This window comes from Myotis davidii, unplaced genomic scaffold (assembly GCF_000327345.1).
Source record: "Myotis davidii unplaced genomic scaffold, ASM32734v1 scaffold96, whole genome shotgun sequence".
NCBI lineage: Eukaryota > Metazoa > Chordata > Mammalia > Chiroptera > Vespertilionidae > Myotis > Myotis davidii.
In genome coordinates this window covers 6,653,967-6,674,627 of record NW_006289416.1, presented here as the reverse complement: position 1 = coordinate 6,674,627, position 20,661 = coordinate 6,653,967, and positions in this window count along the sequence as shown.

Below are 20,661 nucleotides of genomic sequence, written 5' to 3'. Positions count from 1 at the left end.
GAAGGAAGGAAGGAAGGAAGGAAGGAAGGAAGGAAGGAAGGAAGGAGGGACACTCCATCTGCTGAAGGAAAAGTCATCTCAAGAAGAAAATAAAGGGTGGGGTGGAGTGAGCACAGGAGACAGACTGTGTGACGGCACCCCCATGGGAGTGACCCCTGTGGCAACCTGACCCCAGTGCACCCTCGGGCACCCCTGGATTTCAGTACTGGAAGTGCCTTATTTAATCCAACCACAGCATCAGGGCATCTTAGACGTAAGCATTAAACTTGCTACCAGGAGAGTATTTATTGGAGCAAAGCTATAAAAACATTTCATCAAGAGGCTTTATCAAACTTTGCAAAAAGCAGGAGAACACTGGCAAGCTAGGCATTTGTGAGGAAAACTGCACGTTCGTTCCCTACGTTATTTCAGCTTTTCCTGGGCGGCTGTGCTATATGATTTTGTTGCCTTATTCAGTGCATTTTAGGGATCTTCCAGTGTTTCATCTCAGCTCTTTCATAATACCCTTCCCTACCCTGTGTTACTAAAACCATAGGCTTGACCATTGTAGTATGCTAGGATTTCGTTTTTAATCTGGCTTCGCAATTAGCACAAGTAGGTTGAATAGCAGAAGATAGGTTACTGGACAAGAAAAGAAATCTGTCACAGGACAGGTCTTGCATTTGCATGTATGTACATATATAGGCACATATTTATGTATAAATAAGAAATAGGTGGTCTGCGGTCTTCGCCCAGCAAGGGCTTCTGCGCCAGCAATAACCAGCATCAAACCTGGCTCTTCAGCTACTCCCACTGGGCCCGTCATCCCGACAGGCCTACGTTTTTCTCGTCTCGTGCAAATAACCGAGCACTTTAGGAGCCGGGGGAGGTGCGCTCAGAACACCCTGTGTTACCACATGGTGAAATTGGAAAGTGACTGTAAATAACATTATGAAGGGAGTGTAATATATTTGTTCGGCTATAAGATTATTATTTCACAGAAGCCTTACAACTCTGCTTCATGTAAGAAAACAATTACCAAAAACGTTTTAATACGCAGCGATTGTAGTAGGTTTCAGACTAGTTACTGTTAACAGATAGGGTAGTGTAAGCTTTACTACTGCATTTTGTACCGTTAACAGCTTCTTACACATTACTCCTAGCCACAATTTATTGTTTCACGTAACCAAAAAGAAAAAAAAAAGCATGGTTTAATTAAAACATGTTTAACCTGATACTTGTGCCTTAGGAAGTTATGCCCCCTCCTGGAACCTGCCTGAACTGCAGCTGCGAGTGCAGGCTGTAGGTCCTCATTGAACCTAACGCGACGGTGGAGACGCTCCCACCGAAAAAGTTATTTTTAAAACGTTCTTCTGTATGAGTATGTCTTACTTTTTTAACTCAACGAACATCTGAAAGCCACATTGGTCACACTTGCACATATCGGTGAGGAACTGAAGATGTGTGGCTACGTGTACATACACACGGTCCTGCTCCCCGCAGGCACCCCTCCTGCCTGTGACCCCAGAACCCGCCTCGCGTGTGGCATCGTAGACTTGCATGAAACACTTCTGGTGGATGTCATGTGGGAAGGGAATGTTTGGTGTTTGCGTCCGCTATCTCTGTAGTTAGGAAATAGACCCAATAAAGCAACACTTTCTCGCTGGACACTCCGGGCTGAGGGTGAGTCATTCCCAAGTGGAAAGTCTGCCTCGTCGGGAAGCATGTTCGCTGCTGCAGGGACTTGTACCTGTGAGAAGGGCTTTGTGTCGTGGAGATGCGCTGATACGATCTGATCGTTGCGCCTGGAGGTGCGTCTTGCCGACAGAGCTCCTCTCTCTTCCTTCTGTGTTTCAAGGGAGCCCTGTGGACGTGGGCGGACGTGGAGCCAGCTGCTGTGAGCATGGCATCCAGGCCGTGTGGGGGAGGGAGTGTTCGCTCCTGCCAAATATCTGTGCTCAGAGAAAAGCCTGGGTGAGGCCGTGGCCACACACAGACCCGCGTGCCATTTGACCATTGTTCCAGCAAGACGGTGTGTGCGTAGACTCGACCCCTTCCACTCGCTCCTGGAGCTCCCCCTCTCCCCACCCAAATCTCCCCGTCAGCTCTGGTGGGAAGCCAGCCTCTGTCGTTCATAAGTCAAGTGTGAAACCTAGAGCTTCCAGTAGTTATTGTTTTAAATGGTCAGAAACAATATTTGCTTCTAGGACATGTCTAACGCAAGCATGCCTGTCTCCTTTGCTAAGAGGGTTACAGATGGAGACCAGCCCTGGGGACCCTCATCCCCAAACGCAGCGCCCATCCCACTAGGTTTCCGCGCTGTGCTTGAAGGAAGCCACACGACCCACAGGGAGCTCATGGGAGTAAAGGGGACCCAGAGGAGAGTCTGGTGGCCACTCGGGGAGAAAGAGGACCCGGCTCTTCCGGAACAGGAAGTGCGCTTGAGACCAAGCAGTGTCCCAAGTCGGGGCCTGGCACAGACTTCGAATGCTGGGCCCATAGGGCATCCAAGAGCCCCCCGGTACAGAGGGAATTGGGGCCCCCACACGCCTCCTGAGAGCAGGCTGTCTGGGTCGGAGAATGAGGCTTGTCACTGAAGAAGACACTGGAATCTTAGTTCCAAAGTGAGTTTTTATAAACTGGTTTCCCCCTTATTGCCAACAAAACAATTTTATATTCCAGAAATAAAAATATAAATCTATGAAATGATGGCAGTTTCTCCTAGGTTGGTTTTGAGTAATAAGGAAATACATCGAGACGCTCATTTCCAGCAGCAAGCTGATAGGTTTTGTCCTCACGCTTGTAGACCAAACGAAGACTGTGTTTTCTGGGAAGCTGTGACAGATGTCAGCTTAGCCACAGCTGGCCCACCGTCTGGAGCGTTGGGTCACTTGCCTCTCGTGGTCCTCGGTGATGGAGACCATGTGGGAACCTGAACACAGGCACCTCCCCCAGAGCCTGGAGCCACGTGCCCAGGAAGCTGGTGATGCTCACCCTGCTTCACCCTCACACCCCTTGGCCCCATAACTCCAGCTCTTCCTGAGTCTGAGAGTATGGGGCATGAAAAACATCCTGACAAACATCAAATTTCTTTTGTCACCAAATGCAGCCTAAGCAAACATCTGGGCGTTTGAGCACCCTCTCCGTCTCAAGGGTGTCTCATCATCTGAACAGTCGAAGTCCCCAGCTAGTTGGACAACTTGCCACAGCGCCCACCCCCACTTCAGGGAGGGACCCTATCAAAACCAGCTGCTTCTGCTAATCCTGTGACAGTGCCTTCTGTGTCCCAACCAGCGAAGTCACAAGGAGAGTGTGCAACTCTAATTAAATATTTCTTTAGAAACGTGTTCCGTTTGGTTGGTGTGTTTGGAGAGAAGACAGCAGGAAGAAAGACAGGAGAGGCTGAAGCTGAGATGGGGGGCCTCTGTGTGGGAGGGGTCCTTGCTCAGTGGTTGTTGTTGTTGTTTTAATTAAGGTAAAGCCCTGGCTGGTGTTCTCAGTGGCTAGAGCGTCAGCCTGTGCACCAAAGGGTCATGGTTCCATTTCAGGACAATGGCGCTGACCCAGGTGGCAGGTTCCATCTCCAGCACCAGTGGGGGCACATCTTGGAGGCAACCAATTGATGTGTCTCTCTCACGTTGATGTTCCTCTCTGTCCCTCCCCCACCCCTTCCCACTCTCTCTGAAAATCAATGGGAAAAATATTCTCAGGTGAGGATAAACAACAACAAAAATTGAGGTAAAATTCACATAAAATGAAATTAACCATTTAAAAGTGGAATTTAGTGCATTCACAATGTTGTATAACCTCCAACTCTACCTAGTTCCAAAATATTTCCATCCCCCAGAAGGAACCCCTGTACCTCTCACTCCTCAGGGCCCTGGGAACCACTGTTAACTGTGTTTCTGTGGATTTGTGCATTCGGGGTGCTTTGTGTTCGTGGAATCATACAACGTGCAGCCTTTGCGACCGGCTCCTTTCACTGATCCTCGTGGTTCAGAGTTCATTCCCATCACAACATTTATCAGAGCTTCATGCCTTCTTGTGGCCGAATGCCCTTCCACTGTATGTTAACCCACAGTTTGTCTATTCATCATCCAGGGACATTGTGGGGTGTCCCCTGTTTGGCTGGTGTGAGCAGTGCTGCTGTGAGCATTCGTTATAAATCTTTATTCGAGTTCCTGTGTGCAATTCTTTGGGTACATCCCGGGGCAGGGGTTGCTGGGGAATACGGTAATTGTGTGTGTTACTTTTTGAAGAATTGTTTTTCCTTGCTAGGTGCTTAAATTATGCATCCCTAAGACAGACACTGGATCGCTAACCTAATTTGGAATCACATATGTGAAGCGCATCATATTTATAATTCTTTATGCCAAAATAATTAACTTAGCTATCAGATGACTAAATGCTCCTTTGCACCCAAGCAGAAAGCAGCCCTCGCTCACGCCTGCTCTGCCCCTGCTGGGCCCCGCCTGCCCTGGGCTCTGCCAGGACGTGGGGCCTCGGCTCACAACGTCTGACTCATTCAGCTGGTGCCAACGGAGCCCAAGTTACATAGTTTTATTTTATTTGCACAGACAAATTAAAATAGCAGAGCAAAGAGCCCCGGCAAAGACCGTCCCTGCTGTGAGAAGTGGGCTCAGCGAGACGTTAGGTGACGGAGCCACCACGGCAGGGCTCGAACCGCCTCCGCTCAGGGTGCAGCTCGGCCCCGACATTTCTGCACAGAAAGCCGAAAAGCCGCGCTGTGGGATCTTCAGACAGTGGTCCTTTCCCACTTGACCGTTCTGTCTGTGACCAAATGTCTCAGCTTCCACACAGCCCGAACGCGGCTGCAGCTTCCTGTATAGAGTGGAACCGTCTGAGCACTGCTGGCCCCGGTAGCCACTCCTCTTCTTTCCAAAAAGGAGGAGAAAAAGTACTAATGAGACTCTATTTGGGGTGAAAGTGTAAGTCGCATCTGGAAAGAGGGGACAGGGTGCCCTCCATCACGTTGAGGTTTCTGCTGCGTCCTGGCCTGACCTGGGCGGGGGACTGTCTCCATGGCTTGTTCCCCTGCTGCTCTTCCCTCCGGTGTCCGCCACTGTCCACAGTTGTCTCCAGGTTTGGTCCTGAGGGCCTGCTGCTCACACACTTCCGTCCTCTGCTCCCGCCGCCATCCGTTCCTGGCAAACACCTGCCTCCCCTGCCTATTCCTGCTTTAAGGAGTGAATCGTCTTGTGAGAGGTTTCAATGATGCACATTATAAATAGTCCACGTTTCCCCGGGGCCTGCTCCCCAGCACCAGCCAGCCCTGCGTGGGGCGGGACTTCCTTCGACATCTTGCACAGTGCCGGCTGGTGGTGGGGAGTTATTGCAGTTTTTGTATGTTTGAAAAAGCCTTTGTTTTGTCTGTGGGGATTTTTTTTTGCTTTTTATTTAAAAATAATTACAGATTCACAAGAAGTTACCAAAATATGCACATGGAGGTTCCACTTAACTTTCACATTTCCCCAAAAACAAAAAAATGGACACGGGTACAATTTACAGGCGTTACTCAGGTTTCACGAGTTTTACATGCATGAGTGTGTGCACATGTATGTGTGGTTCTGTTCAGTTTCCTCACGAGTAGATGCCCGTCACCACCACCAGAATCGAGACAGAAATGCTCCATCGCGCCGCTCTGGACACACCGCACCCCTCCGCCCCACATGCGGCCACCACAGCTACATTCTGTTATCTCATGGATGGATGGCGCAGCCGTGGCCAGACGGGCTTTGTCTACACAGCGTGCTTCTCCTGAGAGTCACCAGGTTGTAGAGAGCACCATGGCTATTCCCGGTCATTGCTCAGCCATGCCCCGTAGTGAGCACGGACCTCCGTTTCTCTAACTCTTCACCCACGGAAGGGCATCTGGGGTCCCCCAGTCTCTGGCCTGCTATGAATAAAGCTGCCGTGAACACTGTCTACATAACTTTTCATTTTAGGTTTTGGTGGACATAAGTTTCCACTTTTCCAGAATAAAGGCCCCGACAGGAACGGTGCTGGGCATTCTCGCGTGTTTGTGCATCCGGGTATCCTCTTTGGTGAAGGTCTCTTGCTGGTTTTTGTTCATTTTCCAGTGGAATTGTTTTGTCCTTTTTTCTGTCATGTTTCAAGAGTTCTGTGTATATTCTTGAAGTCCTCTGTCAGGTGGGTGGCTTGCAAGCATGTCCTCCCAGTCTGTCGCTTTTCGGCCTCTTATGAGGCTCTTTAGGAAAGGAAAACTTTAATTTTGAAGAAGCCACATTTGTCAGTTTTCCCTTTCGTAGGGTGTGCCCTGGGGGTCAGGCCTAAGAACCTTTTCACCCAGCCCTTGTCCTGAACAGTTCCTGGTATGTGTGTTCCTAAATATTTTTTAGGTTTGTGTCTTACGTTTAAGCCACAATCCATTTTGAATAAACTTATTGTCTAAGGTGCGAAGCTTGGGTCTGGCTTCTCTTCCCGCTCGTGTGTCCAAGGGCTCCTCTCCACGCCTCTGCTTCTAACATATTGGTGGGATCTCGTCTGGGTCTCTGTTCTAATCGCCGGTTTTTGTGTCAGTCCCTCTGCCAGCCCTCGCTGCCACATGGCTGGCTCTGAAGTCCTGAAAATCGTCTCTACTGGTTCTTCTCGGTGTGTGCATCTTTTCCAAAATTGTGTGGCTATTCTGGGCCTTGTCTTTCCATGTAAATTTTAGAATAAACTTGTCTACGTCTGTAGGAAGCCTTGCTGGGCTGTTGATAGGAATTCTGTTGAGCCTATAGATCAGTTTGGGGAGTTTCAACATGGTTTTTATGTTGAATCTTCCAACCCACTAATATGGTATGTCTTTCAGGTCTTTTTAAATTCTTTTTTATCCTTATTAAGAGTTTTTCTATTTCTTCCATCTGCATTTTTTTATTTTCAGCTTTACTAGGTTTACACCTTTGTACTTAATTCTCTCTGCATCAATTATGAATGATATTATGTTTTAATCTACTTTCCCATGTGTTCATTGTTGGTATATTGCAATGTGACCCTTTATGCCATGGCCTTGCTGATTTCACTTATTAGTTCTAATTTTTTGGTAGATTCTTTGGGATTTTTCTATGTAGACAATGATGGCATCTGCAGATAGGGACGTTTTTATTTCTTTCTTCCCACTACATATGCCTTTCGTTTATTTCTCTTGCTTTATGGCACTGGTGAGAACTTCATCGCTATGTTGAATAGGAGGGGTGAGAGTGGGCGTCCTTATCTTGTTCCGGTCTTAGGGCGAAAGCACTCAGTCTTCCCCCATTCCGTGTGGTACTGGATTCTGTGGCTGTTCTTCACCAGCGGAGGAAGTCCTGTCCTCTGTTCCTACTTTGCTGAGAGGTTTTACCATGTACAGGTGAGAGATTGTGTCCATGTTTTCCCCCGTGAGTTGATATGATGTGATTTTTCTTCTTCAGCCCATTGATAGGCTGGTTTACATTCACTTTCATTTCTGAAAGATATTTTTATGGCTATAGAATTCTCAGTTCATTTTTTCCCCCTTCGGGTACTTTGAAGATGTTCCACCATCTTCCAGTTCGCATTGCCTTTGATAAGGATCCTGCCGTCATCCTCACCACATTCTTAGCATAGATAATGTGGGCTTTTTCCGACTGCTTTTACGAGCTCTCTCTTTATCACTTGTTGTAAGCAATTTGATTATGGAATTCGGTGTAATTTCCTTCATGTCTCTTGGGGTTTGTTGAGCCTCACAGATGAGTGGGTTTATAGTTTTCATCAAATGTGGAAAATTTCAGCCAATATCTCTTCCACTGTTTCTGCCCTTCTCCAGTGGCTCCAATCAGACATACTGTATATCAGGCTGTGTGAAGTTGGCCCACCGCTCACTAACGCTGTTATTTCAGACGGTTTCTCTCTGTGTTTTATTTTACATAGCTTCTAGTGCTATGTATTCACGTTTAGTAATTTTTCTTTTCTGCAGCATGAAATCTGCTGTTAATCTAGTGTTAATCTAGTTGACTCCAACACCATAGTTTCCACTCTAGAGGCTTGGTTTCGGTATTGCTTGAAAATATCTTGTGCCCAGTCTTTCCTCTGACTTCTTGAATGTGTGGGAGACAAGTTAATAACTGCTTTAATAATATTCGTGTTTGCTATTCTAGCATCCATTTAACTTTAGATGATTGAGATTGTCCGTCTCATTGTGGGTCGTTTTCTCCTGCTCCTTTGTATGCCTGTTAAGTTTTGATCAGATGTCGGACATCGTGAATTTTACCTCACTCAGTGCTGGATTTGTTTTGTATTCTTATACGTGCTTGGGTGTTGTTCTTGGAAAGTGTTGGATCCTTTGGGTCTTCTTGGTTTTAAGCTTTGTTAGGTGGAAACAGCACAGCATTTAGTCTTGGACTAACTTTTCCCACTATTAAGGGAAGCCCTTTGAGCACACCACGTGATGCCACTCTGGCTGGGCCTCTCGTGAGGTCCAAGTATTGCTCCCTCGAACCCTTCCCAGTGGTTCTTTGCCTGCCTTGAAGGGACTCCACCGTGCACTCGCTACTGGTTCTCAGCGGATCACTCGGGAGGAACCCTCTGCAGAGCTCCGAGCTCTCCTCGGAGCAGCCCTCTCTCACAGTAATGACCCTGACGCTTCCTGCTGCCTCAGCCGCCCTGTGCTCCCAGCTCCTCTTCAAGGCTGCGGGCCAGCACCAGGATCTGCCCGGCACCCGCCCCTCTGCAGGGGCTGGAAACCCTCTCCGGGCCCTAAGCTGGGGCAGCCACAGTGCTCACCTTGTTTGTTTCCCCTCTCAGCGATCACTGTTCTTTGTTGCCTGATGTCTAATGTCTAACACATGTTTCTTATACTTTTTCCATTTTTTACTTATTTTGGTGGGAGGGTAAATCTGGTCCCTGTTAGTTCATTTTGGCTGGAAGCAGACGTTCTGATGCTTGATTTTTCAAAGGTTCTCTGGTAGGCCAAATTTTAGTCAGAGAGGCAGTCAATCTTCCATTTTCCCTGCATTTCATATCACACAACAATAATGCTATTCACAGGAAAGCGGCGTGTCTGGCCAAGAGAGTGCTCGTGATCACCAGATATGCCTTGGGGCCCCATATAATTTTAATCGGAAGGGAAAGCATCAAACAGAGGCTGAAAAACAGCTTTCGCTGCCAAATATGCTCTTTTACCTGGAGGAAGAACAAAAGAATCCTGGGGGAAGAGACACGGGTGTTCATGGCTTTTTAAAAAGCCTCGGAAAGCAACGGGGCCCTGGGGTCCTGTGGACCCTGTGACAGGAAGTCTGTGCGGAGCTCCTCGCTGTGCTGGCCGCTGGCTTCTGCCCCGCCACCGACCCAGCTGCTGTCATCGGGACCCAGCTCAGAGGCGCCAGGCTCCAGGCTGCGGCCCCTCAAAGGTAAAGCCGCCTCACAGGGACAGCGCTGCCACCGCATGCAGGTGACGTGGACCCAGACGAACCGTGGACTGCCGCACATTTAGTTTGTACCCAGATGGCTGCGTTTCATGCGTGTGTCTGCCTTGTGTGTTTTCATGTACTGTACCTGGAACACCTATTCACCAGGACTCCCTTACCTTGGAATTTGAAATGATTGGGACATTGATGATATGCACCCGATTCAAGTTCACTTTTAGGCTTTCTAGTGAGAAAGGGGTCTAACGAGCCAAAAGCAAGAATGCAGGCCCACTCTGACAGAAACAGCAGTGAGGGCGCGGGGACCTTCATGGCTTGCCTGCAAATAAGGCTGCTAATGACGGGATTTTTCATATCCATTGAAGTAGGCCCGGTGGGACTTCAGCATGGAAGTATACTATTAGCAATTAGTTCCTGTAACTACATGTCCTCGAAAGGAATAAAGCAAGTTTTTTAAAAAGTATACCCTCTAATCCAAACTCTTCACAAATTGAGACTCAATTTAAATAATAACAGTACAGAGCTCATACGCAGAGCTCAACTACAGTTTTCAAAGGTGCTCTGCCTCCAAGCAACCTGTGAGGGAGACGAGGCAACTCAAACCCCCAATCTACAGGTGAAGCTACCGAGACTGGGGAAGGGGTGCCTCAGAGTTAACTTGTAGGGTTACAGGGCTTCCTCATGGTGCTATGCTTTGAGGAGAGAGAACCTGACATCCGTCCATCCCGTGAGCTGACATGTTTTGCGCACATTCTGTCCCTTGCATCTCAGCACACAGCTGACACTGCGATGCCGTCACCATTTACAGTGTAGTGTGTGTGGCCAGCAAGACCTTGGAGCACAGGGTTTGGGCAGGCGACCGGGGAGCAGTGCTGCCCAGTGCTCAATCTGTCCTGACAGCTCCATTAATCTGACTTATCCACATCCCGCCTGAGGCACAGTTGGTCAACGGAGGCAGCACTGAAGGTGGGACCTCAGCCTCGGAGGGGAGGGGCCCGGACAGCCCGGGATGGAGAGTCGGGATTTGGCTGTCTCGGGAAGCCCTTATCCCTCTCCCTGTCCCTGCAGGCTTCCCTGGCTGCAGGGCCCCCGGAGTTTGCTCTGCACCCTACCACACTACCTCCCTCCCAGGCTCCATGACCCTCGTTGCTGGGAGTCAGGGCCCCTCCTGTGGGGCCTGGATTCGAGCTCCTTTGCATCTGTTGGTTGTCGTTTCCTGGCAGAAAAGAATCCCATCCTGGGGCAGCTGACCCCACAGTTGGACCCGTTTCTGTCTCTGTGTCCCTTTCGTCAGGCCCCTCGCCGGGCCACCCCTCCCATCCTGGATGTTGATGACAGAGGGCCTGGTATTCCCCTTGGCATGGGTTTCCTGATTATTCTTGGAGTCAGAACAAAGCGGATGATGGAGGCAACACCTCTGGGTCCCTCTGACCTTGGTGCCCCTGCCTGGAACTTCTGTGCGGCCGGAGCCGGCCAGATGCCGGGGCCTGCGGGAGGGGCGCACGGGTGTGGCACTCTGGGCAACTCCATCATGCTGCACACGCAGGACACGTGCTCTGTTTGTGCAGGGGATTCGGGTGCCAGGCTGAGGAAATGGCAGGGATCCGGGTGACATGGAAGGAAACTGAGAAAATCAAACTCCTGTTTTCCCACATCCGGGGTTTTAGCCCGAGTTCCAGCTGTGGCTCTTTAACTATTTCTAAGTTTTCTTTGTTGTCAGGTGCAACACTACAATGCCCAGAAGCCATGTCGGTGTGTGGGTCCCAAACCGACAGCTGTGCCGTGATGTGGCGTGTTACCTACCAGCTGTCCCGTGTGGGGGCTGGGGAGGGACAGCCAGTGGAGACGGGGGAGCATTTCTCAGGCACTGGGCCTGTGGAGGTGGCCGCCTGGGGTGGTCAGGAGTGGGAGCCAGACTTTCCTGAAGCCACAGTGGAGAGAGGGGGCACACTGGGGTCAGGGTACTTGGGGGGTCGTACGGTGGGAGCAGTGTGTGAGGACAGAGCAGTGGGAGCACTTTTGACAGCCTGAGACCCAGCCCGGGGCCCAGGACCTCATCATCACCCTCCTGCTGCACACCCTGATGTGGTCCCCTCAGGAGGGCAGTTTACTCACAACCCAGCTAAGGGTCAGATGGGCTCCTGGGGCGCTGGGGAGAGGAGCAGACCTCGGCGGACCGAGGGTTCATGGCTGTGGTCATGGCACTGACCTCGAGTTCTGCCCACCTCGTCCTCACACCCTAAGCCCCGGCCTGGGCTCTGGGCTCCCGAGTCATGGTGTCCTCCTTGACCCTGGGTCCTCCCCACCTATGACCTGGAGTCCCAACGCCCACCTGGAGGAGATGGCATAGTTTCTTTCACTGAGTGTTGGCTCTGCTCTGCCTGTTGCTGGTCGCCGAATTTCCTGCTATTCCTCAGCACCTCCTGTTGGGACCTGCCCAGGAACTTTGGCACGTTGGTTCCAATTAGCACGATTGTAACCCCTGTAGGCACACGAGGCCCCCACTTCCCTGGCTTACCTCACAGCCAGGTGCCTTGTAGGGCTGTGAAGGGCAGTAGAAAAAAAGAAGGAAAGTGGCAGAGAAAAGAGGCGAAGATGGAGGGATTCATTCTCCAAGTTCCTGGGGGTGCCGGAGGGAAGACCCCCACCCTGGCGGCTTGAGCAACAGAAATGGGTCCTCTCACGGCTCTGGGCCAGGCCTCCCCACTCCGGTGGCTGCCGCAGGTCTCGGGGTTCCCTGAGCTCTGCCTCTACCTCCAAGTGGCCCCCTGTGTGCCTGTCTGCAAACCTCCCCCTTTTGTAAGGACAGCACTGCATTGGAGGAGGGTCCCGGACCCCGAATCACACCTGCAGCAACCCGCCTGCACTCTGAGGCCCTGGGGGAGGACTTCAGGGTTTGCTTTTAGGGAACACAATTCAACCCTGGACAGTGGTCTGAGATTCGCTTGCTGAGCCTGATCCCCACGCTGATGCCAGTCAAACGCAAGATCCCATGCTGGCCCCTGCCCCTCCCGGAGATTGGGCCGTGGCTGCCCTGCTGCCCCTCCTGGCCGGGAACTCCCACTAAGAGCTCACTGACCTCTGTGCAGGGCAGTCCCAGCTTCCCTGCGGCTTCCTCTCCCACCCACCTTACTTCCTTTCTCTCTGAATCATCCAGACCAGATCTATTCATCCTTTTCTTGGTGACAATCGAGACCTAATTAACAATGATAAATTGAAACCACTGTAGGAAATTACAGAAACGAAAGCTGGCCTGCTGTTGGTCCCTGAATGCCACCTGAGCTGGGCCAGTACCCCCTGCCACTCATGGGGTCAGAGGGTGTGGAGGCAGAGCCTGTTTGGGGACCGGCTGCCCGTGTCCAGCACTGGCCGCTCTGGCTGAGACCCTGCAGCTCGAGTCTCCAGCTCTGTTCCTGGCAGCCAGTCCTTCCCCCTCCCTCACCGCCCCCTGAGGCACAGCGGAAGCACAGGCCCTGCTCCATGGTTTTAAGCCCTTTCTTGTGCTTCCCCTGGAAAGCTCTGTCCAACGTGTCTACAACCCTGGACATACCTGCCGCCCTCAGCTCCCCTGGGGGCTCAGGGCCGGGTAGAGGCGACAGCCTGAGAACACAGCTTCTGCCCCGGCTGCCAAGACCTCAACACCTCAGACTGGATTCACCTGCGATGCTGGCCAGTAACTATTCGTGTAGGTCTCGGCATTGCCCGCAGTGTCACCATGCCTGGACCACGGGCCCAATGACCCTGCCTGTCTGCCCACAAAGTCCCTCAGTGCCCACCCCAGGTCACGAGTCCTGAAGAGCAGTGCCCATGACTCAGTGGGTAGGAATGTGTTGTTTGACGTTTGCTCCCGAGAGCAATGCTGGCATCAAGTCTGGGAGCCATCCTGCATGTGTGCGCTGTGGCCGGGCAGGCCCTACTGCTGTCCTCTGGCTCTGAGTAGAGAGTGGTGAGCAAGTAGGAGGGACCTGGAGCTCACCGAGGGGCTGAGAACAGCAGGCGGGCCCCAGGTGAGCCCGGGGCCTTGGGACCTGGTCCTCAAGGGCTTGGGGAGATGCTTTCACAGCTTTAGCAGCACCTGGGAAGTGGGAGCAAGACGTGGACATTCATGGTACATTCACTGAACGGGAAGTTAGGAGAATGAAGCCCTAAAGCTGCCTCCTGTTTGCTGGGGCCTCGTTTCTGTGGGCCACACACCTGGGAGACACCAGCAGTGGAGCCCAGCACACCTGGGCGTTGTCGCGGTGACTCATGGGAGGGCACCACCTACTGAGTCACTGCGTCTGCGTCCACACCTGCCCAGCCTGGGAAACCACTCTCCTAAGCCAATCCAGCCTGACCAGTGTCCCACGGAGACACAAAGAGCCCACAGAAGTTGGCCATGGTGGGTTTTGCCTCCCATGGTGAGGGCTCAATGTCTAATTAAACAAGCCATCAGGTGTTACTGATTGCCGAGTGAATGAATGAATAGATGCATAAACCAAACAGGTGAATGAATCTGTACCACAAGCCTTATTAGGGTCTGGCCTGAGAAAGGATGGGGAACAGTGGCCCTGACCTCAGCTCAACATCTGAGGGGCTAGGTCAGCCCTGCTAAGCCCTTGGCTCGGACCATGTGACCGTGGTCTCCGTGTTCACTGGTAGTCACGTTTCATTCCGGTATCTCATCATTATAAGAGTTGGCATCCTGACTCTGCGTCAGATCTGGTCCTAAACCTGAGTCAGGGCCCTTATGCCCAGGCCACTTCTCATCCCTGTCCCTTCAGGTGCCCCGTGAGCTCTTATTCTGTTCCCTCTGGACGACCAAGACCTCTGGGCCACACTAAGGTGCACGTGACTCATAGTCCTCAAGTGTCACTACCAGGGAGAATAATTGGATTCCCACAGCCTGCAGACGTGCAGAATCACGCCACCCGCTCCCACACCTGCACCCACAGCAGACATCACTGATCAATTAGGATCACAGTGTGCTCGCCCGCTGAGCCCGAAGAAACCGCAGCTCTCCAATCCATGGGCTCGGGCCATGGCTCTCCAGATCATAACCTCTCTTCTTATTCCCATGCGCGGCATCGGCCTCCTCGCTGAGTGAGAGATGCTGCTCGTTTGTTGTCAGAGGGCAACAGAGAACACGAGGCCATTTCGTCTCCAGAGGTTCTTAGGCCGTTTCATTCTGAACAGGTTGCCTTCAAACACCCAGTGAGTCCCAGAGCGAAGCCATATTTACATTCTGAGCCCAGATGGCCAGCCAGGCATTCGGTAAAGTCTTTATAGCACTTTCAGAAGGCGACTAGGGTAGCCTGGAAAGGCTGGCCAAGTTCTCCCTGTAAAGACCTGATGTCTGACAGAACTTTGCCAAGACCTCCTCTCCCTGAAAAGTTCCTGCCCAGTGGTATCTAACTCAGCCCTCTGAAGTTCTCCTAGATCCCCAGGGGTATTAAAAATTGCTATTTAAACCACACCTTGTTTATCTTCCCGAATGCTAAGTAGTAGATGGAAAGCACATTTCAAGCCCCTGGTTCCCATATAGACTCGGCCACGTTTCCTGACCTGTTCCCAGCGTTTGAATCAACGGTCCCTTTGAAGTCGCCATGAGATGGAGTTACACCGAGGATGGGGGCTTCCACACAAGCCCTGCCACCCAGCCCTTGGCCATCAGCCTTGAGTCATGTGTCTTCCTGTCCCTCCCTCGCCTCCTCCTTTTTTGCAAAAAAAAAAAAAGCTGTATTATTTCTACTTGGTCCGAGGTGGAGGGAGGTCACCCAGCCCAGTCGTCAGAGTGTGATCTGCAGGGTGAGTCTCACTGTCTGGTTTGGGGCGTGGTTTCAGGAGGTCATAGTGATGTGGTTGTGCAGGATGCAGACCAACAGAGCCTGGCTTGGGTCTTCCAGGCCAGGGCTGCTTCACAGAGCCTGGGCATGACCCCACCCACTGTGATGGCTCTGCACCTGGCCCAAGAGACCCTCCGCCAGCTGCTCGGACGCCAGCTCCTGGGAGGACGGCCCACACCCTTCACATCATCCCAGTGGAAACAGGTCCAGAGAGATGTGGGCCAGGAGGCCACAGATGCGGGTTGGCCAGACGACTGACAGCAGCCTTCCTGCTACAGAGGACGAGACTTGGGGACCTAAGGACTCATAGGTGGTGACAAGCTGCTAACCACAAAAAGGACGTCACTGGACCTAGAAGCGGGGGCAGCTGTGACTGGAGAGGAGGTTAGTGGGTTCCTTGGGTCTGTTCCTCCCAATACTGAACAAGCGGGAGGCAGGCTAATGTGACTGCCAGGTGCTGTGGCAAGTGACTTCTAGATGCCTTTTCTCTGCCAGATGGCACTTGAGGCCACAGCTCTTCCCTGCTGCCATTCTTATAGGGTTGATGTGGCTCGACCTTGACTGATCTTGGCACTCCCTTCTCTTGGCCTTGGCTGTCCTCACATGTACAATCAGTGGTCAGACTATGCCATTGCCCAGTTCCTTCTGAACTTAGTGATGGGCAGGGCCTCTCCGGCATATCATCACTCAGGGCCTTTTTAAAACTTAGAGACTTCATTTCACATGAGAAAAACTGTAAACATCTTGGAACTCCCTAAAAAGTTAACTAAAATTATTTAGAGAATCAAAGTGCAATTAGAAATAGAGCGTAACCTTGATTCAAAGGAGTGGGTCAGGCGCTTGGTCCAATTGAAGTTTCTGATTAACTTCATAATTGACTAGAAAACTCTATTTCTTTTCAATCTTGTTTTAAATTTTTACTAAAATTATATATATCTTGTCCTTCTTAGTTAGTAGATGAAAGCAAATGAACAGAAATGCTTACTTCTAGATTGCTAGATGTCTTAGCCTGGATTCCCCAGAGCAGATCCTGGGATAAAGGGAATTTGTTAGGACTGTGAACCAAGAGCAGGTGGGATGTTCTGGGGCTGCAAACACTGAAAGAGGCCTTAATGCATCAGTTAGTTAACGATGGCTGTGTAATAAATCAGCCCAAAACTCAACAGCTCCAAACAGCAAATCTGTTTTATTGCACTGTTTCTGTAGAAGAGGAATACACATGGCTCAGTGGGTTCCTCACAGGCCGTGAGCAAGGTGTGGACGGGCTACTTCCGACATCTCCAGGCTCGACGGGACAGAACCGTGTCCAGGCTGCTCTGATGGCATGGCAGGCCTCCCATCCCTGCGGCCGGTGGACAAGGCCTCGGTTTCTTGCCATCTGGGTCTTTCCAGAAGGCAGATCACAGGGGGGCCGCTGGCAAGAGCAGAGGTGGAGCAAGAGGGAGAGAGTGGGCCACCTTTTGTCACCTAAGCTCTGAGGTGACATCCTGACCCTTTCCCTCTGTTGTATTCATTAGAAGGTGGGACCACTGGGCCCATCTCAGAGCTGCTGCTCTGGTTAACATGCTGGCCACCTGCAAGGTGAGGAGCCGCCTGCAGCATGTGTCAGAGCTGCTCACTTGGCAAATACAGGAGGGACATGTGCCCATCGCTCCCAGCCGCTGGTCAGGACGGTGCAGGGGCCTGTGTGTCCCAGGCACACCCTCCTGTGGTTTCAGAGAGGCCCAGGCAGGCAGCAGGCCAGAGGGCTGAGCCCCAGGTGCAGTCAGGACTGGAGTTGGTCCACACTGGGGACTCTCAGGGTCCTCGCTCTAAACTCAGTGCTGCTGGTCCAGGCCAGGGCCCTGCAGGCCCCACGCCAGCCTGGTCCTCAGCAGGGGCTGCAGCGCGGGTGTGTGGGCACCCACGGCTCCCCGGAGCTCCTCTGCTTCTGTGTCTGCACGGCCATCGCCCCTGCACACCACACACCCTCTGGTCAACCGGCTCCTCCCCACAACTTTTCTTCCCCCGCCTCCTTCGTGACAAGGATGCCAGTTCCCGTCTGTGGACCGGCCACGTAAGCCTATATCACCTCCTGTTTCCTTCCCCATCCAGCTCTGGCAGAACCTCCGCTGCCCGGCTCCGGCCCACCTTGTCACTAACTCTGCCTGTGACTGGAACTCTGTTCCACTGTGCACAGGTCCTGCCGTGTTTTCCACATTTCCTGGCCTCACAGCCTAACAGACAACTGGTGCTTCCCACGGCATCCCTCTCTGTCACCTCGGCCCCGCCCCTGCCCCTTTGCAAGAGCCTCACCCGGACGCTCAGTCCTGCTCTGCCTGCATCTGCCTTTTCGTGCCCTCATCCCCTTCATGTGGCATTCGCCTCAGCCACGCCCGAAGCAGCGCGGCCAATTCCTGGGACACGTGACTGCCCAGGCTACTGTTCTCAGATGTTCGCACAGGGCCAGGGAGATGTGCTGTGCCGATGGGCATTTGTGGGGCGGTCAGGATGCTGGGTGAGGAAGATGCCCCAACATTGGAGGGGCCCGTATACCCTGTGCTTAAATATTTAAGTGTTTAATCAGCAAACAAATTGTATGAAGTATCTTTCCTCCTACCATCTGAATATGCCTCATAACCACCTGAAAGCCCAGTTTTGAACCTAGAATTCTCCTGGGTAATCAATCCTTCTTCCCAAACCATGGTGCCAGGTCTCCTCTGTTTTCCTCGTCCTCCCTCCTCCATGTTGAACCCATTGCTGCCCTGGCCTCCAAAGGGCATGGCTGGCCCTGGGAAGCCCCATCCCACGGGAGGGAAGCCTCCTGGTGAAAGTGGGGTGCCCTCAGGGTTGTTCCAAGGCTCCCAGGCACAGTGAGAACTTGGGCTGGGTCCCATGGGGTCAGGGGCACAGGTGTCTCAGCGGGTTTTCGGGGTTGGGGTCACTGGCAGGTGTAGACACTTGTGCAAACATCCTCCAAGCTACACACTCATTGCCTGTGCACCTGGTGGTACATTCATTGTGCCAATTTAAGCCCCAGAGCCAGGCAAACTTGGGTTTGAAGTGAGCTCGGCCATTGCTGAGTTCCTGTGTGACATTATTCGAGCTGCTTGACCTCTCTGTGCTTTGGTCTTCTCTCCCAGGGGAAGTGGGATGACAGCAGCTACCATCTCCGATGCTGTTGTGGAGATTCAGTCAGTTACTACTAATCAAGGGCTCCATGGCCCTGGCCAGGTGTCTCCGTTGGCTGGACGTCGTCCCGTGCACCAAAAAGGTTTCAGGTTCAATCCCTGGCTAGGACATTGCAAGAGGCAACTGATCAATGTTTCTCTCTCTTTCTCTCCCTTCCAAGATCAATGAAAAAACATATCCTCAGGTGAGGATTAGAATATATAATCAAGGGCTCAGAGTCCTGACCAGCTCACGGCTCACGGCTTCAGTCACTGGTTACTCATTCTCCCAGGTGGTCAGACTCATTTGCCAGGGGCTGGCACCATCCCCGCCCAGTTGCTCTGTCTTCCCCGTCAAGCAGCCATGGCTTTCTTCATGAATCCAAAACCAGGGCCCAGGAAGTGGAGCCTTAGCTGCTGCCGATGGTGTGTAAACATTACTGCCAGCTTGGCACGGCCCACGGCTGTGCTCCGCTGCTAACAGGTCAGGCTCCTTGACGGTGTGACGCGACATACAACACGGAGCTTTTATCCTCCCGGCTCCCAAGGAGCTACCCGCCACTCTCTGCTTCTCGCCCAAAGCACTCTGGATGCTGGGCGCCATGGAGAAAAGCAAGCGTGACTCGGTCAGACCAGAAGGTCAGACCCGGATCCTCGGGAGTGACCTGGGCACGTGTGGCGGCGATGACAACGGCCCCCAGGTCTCGACCACAGGTGTCCTCAGCTCTCCTTCTAAGGTGCCATGGTTGGAAAGGGTGCTCGCACTCACACTCCACAGCAGCTTCTAAGCCTGGGTCCTCCTAACGTCTGCATGTTGTTACTTGTGTGGAGCAGCCGTGAAAGGGTCACATAGTGAAGACTCAGGAAGCAGGGGTTCTCATTTCCATCGGCCTGGGTGCTGTCTCCTTCCCAGACGCCAGGGGGCTGGGAACGGGGCCTCTCCCCTTGTTGGAAGCCAGCTTCCAGGGGCCCCAGCAGACATCCAGCTGAACATCATGACTTCCCAGAGATGGGCCTCAAAGACCTCCCGCCCCTCATCCAGGGTCCAGGGCAGAATGGCACACGGAGACGACACAAGGACCAGAGCACCAGTCCTCCGGGCCCGGGGGCTCGGGGATGACAGTGTCCATCCGAATGTGCTCTTGGCCATGGGAGGGTGTGGGTGGCGGGGGGCGGGGTGTCCTGGGAAAGGTGGCAGTTGAGAAATGACTTTATTTCCAAAACACCACTTGGCCGCCAGCCCCACCCTTGACGGCTCTAGCTTGTTCCATAGTTGGAATTAGAATGCTTTGAGCAAAAACAAACATGCAATTCTGAGCACCCCAAGACGGACGTTCTTTGCCTGAGTCCTCCCCGGACCCTCCGAGTGACTCAGCCCCTCACTCCCTGGGGACGCCTGCCCACCTCCTGTCCTCATCTCTCTTATCACTGCGTCTGCCATCTCAGTCTCACTGACTTCCTTTCCGCCAGCCTTAGTGGTCTGACAAAGACTGGGGCCTCTGACCTCAAGGTGCTGACGCAGGGAGCACTTCTCGCACAGCGGGGTGCCCGTGTGGGCCCTCAGAGAGGAGAGTGCTGTCCCTGGCACCTAGCATCCTCACCATCAGGGACCGCCCACCTGTCAGCTGCATTGACTCATCTTTCCTTCCATCCGGGCTCCTGCCCTGTCCTGTGCAGGGCCATGGGGGAGCCAGGAACAGTGTGAATCTCAACCCATCTGAGCTGAAGGAGAAAGTCGCCTCCAAGGAGAAGAGGAGGGAAATGTGGAGAAGGAGGGAGCCACAGAGGGAGGAAGCTGGCCCTGAGCTCCCAGTCCCAGGAGCCGCGTCAGGAAAAGGCTCTGAGACCTGAGGAAAGTCCCGCCGAAACGGACGGACGTGATTTCATTCCGACTCCTCAGCCGGAGTCTCTGCACCAACAGAGCGACAGGAACAACTTGGAGGCCAAGCCTGGAAGAACTGTTGTGGGGGTGCATGTTCTGTATTACTTCCTTCTGAAACGCCACTAAAATGGCCACTGCCGGGAGCCAGTCCATCCTTGCTGTTTCAAGGGACCTGGCATATATGGCATACTGTTCTTAATATGTTTGTTCCCCTTCTTGGCGCTGTGTTTTAACCAAGGTCACCTCTCCGAGAAAGGTTGTTTCCCCAGGTAGGGATTTTCCCCTGAAGTTAGGGAGGGAATAAAACCTCTTAACTAAGTGCCAGGTGGGTAATTAATCACTTTAACTACGAACAATCACGCTTAAGCTACATAATCTTTACTCCCTGGAATGGAGATAAGCAACGCCCTAATCTTTGGAAT